Genomic DNA, 1,844 nt, shown 5'->3' with positions numbered 1-1,844 from the left:
ACGGCCCGGCCGCCGCTGTCCCGGGTGCTGCGGGACGGCAGCGGGGAGCGGGACCGGGAGCGGGGGCCGCACCGAGCCCAGCCTGCAGGACGGGGCGAGCCAAAGCCGCAGCGCCGGGAGTGCCCGGCAGCCCGTCCCAATGCCCGGCAGTCCGTCCCTGCGCCCATCGGCCCAGCCCATCCATGTGCCATCAGTCCATTTGTGTGCCCGTCGGTCCATCCATGTGCCCACCCATTCATCCACGTGCCCATCAGTCCATCCATATGCCCATCAGACCATGCGTGTGCCCATCGGTCCAGCCATGTGCCCATCGGTCCAGCCATGTGGCCATCAGTCCATCTGTGTGGCCATCAGTCCATCCGTGTGGCCATCAGTCCATCCCTGTGCCCATCAGACCATCCGTGTGCCCATCGGTCCATCCATGCACCCATTGGACCATTCGTGTGCCCACTGGTCCATCCATATGCCCAACAATCCATCCATATGGCCATTGGTCCAACCATGTGCCCATTGGACCATTCGTGTGCCCACCCATCCATCCGTGTGCCCATCAGACCATCCATGTGCCCATCAGTCCATCCATCCATATGGCCATTGGTCCATGTGCCCATCGGTCCATCCGCATGCCCATTGGTCCATCCGTGTGGCCATCAGTCCATCCCTGTGCCCATCTGGCCATCTCTGTGCCCATCGGTCCAGCCATGTGCCCATCGGTCCAGCCATGTGGCCATCAGTCCATCCGTGTGGCCATCAGTCCATCCCTGTGCCCATCAGACCATCCGTGTGCCCATCAGTCCATCTCTGTGCCCATCGGTCCATCCATGCACCCATTGGACCATTCGTGTGCCCACTGGTCCATCCATGTGCCCAACAATCCATCCATATGGCCATTGGTCCAACCATGTGCCCATCAGTCCATCTGCGTGCCCATCGGTCCATCCATGTGGCCATCAGTCCATCTGTGTGGCCATCAGACTGTCCCTGTGCCCATTGGTCCATCCCTGTGCCCATCGGACCATCTGCATCCCCACCGGTCCGTGCGGGAGCACACTGCCGTACACTCAGTCTCTGCTAAGCCGAGCCGCAGCTGCCCATTCCCCGGTGAAAGCCCCGGCGGTGCCCGCGCTCCCGGCAGGCACTGGGTAGCCTCCCCGGAAAGGCGAGAGCAGCCGGTGAGCCTGGGGCCGAGGCGCAGTGCTGAACCCCAGGCGATGGGATTTGGGCTCAGTGAGGTGTGTCCCGGCGGCCGGGATGGGATCGGACCTGCACATGGCGTGGGGGACCCAGGTGACACACAGTGGCACCCAGGGACACTTGCTAACCGGCCAGGAACGATCCCCGGAGAAGCCGCGTGTCCTGGATGGTGCCCCGCAGGTGCGTGGTCACTGTGAGCAGGACGGTCCCTCCACGGGTGCTGCCAGCCCCGGCTCCTCCCCGGAGCCCCGGCACCAACAGCTGGTTCCTTCCCACCTGCAGGATGCAGGAGCTGTGCTATCCCTGCTGTCCCATGGGGGAAACTGAGGCACGGACCGAGTGTCTGGGGATCACCGAGGGAGCGTACAACCACTGTTGTACAACCACAAGGACTGAGGGCAGCTCTTGCCGGTCCCCTCTGTCACCCGCCCCTCTGGTCCCCAGGGGGGTTCCCGGTAAATCTCTCTGCCTACCCTTTCTGGGACCTTTCCCCCCACCCCTATGGGGTCACGGGTGCCCAGGGACACCGTGCTGTCCCAGGGTCTGTGCTGCACGGGGTCTGGCGGTGGTGATGCTGCTGTCCCTGTGCACATGTGTCCCGTCCCCCCCCGGTGAGGTGCGTCACAGCACGGCAGTGGGGGGTCCCCACC

General features: G+C 64.4%; 1 protein-coding gene across 1 annotated transcript in view; it reads left to right on the top strand.

The window, feature by feature from the left end:
- The window catches only part of LOC103908343 (RING finger protein 145-like), a 16,085-nt gene that overhangs the window by 5,569 nt on the left and 8,672 nt on the right, over positions 1-1,844 (top strand).

The sequence above is a fragment of the Aptenodytes forsteri genome, unplaced genomic scaffold (assembly GCF_000699145.1).
Source record: "Aptenodytes forsteri isolate BGI_AS27 unplaced genomic scaffold, ASM69914v1 Scaffold236, whole genome shotgun sequence".
NCBI classification, from domain to species: domain Eukaryota; kingdom Metazoa; phylum Chordata; class Aves; order Sphenisciformes; family Spheniscidae; genus Aptenodytes; species Aptenodytes forsteri.
This window is presented reverse-complemented; position numbering and strand designations above follow the sequence as displayed.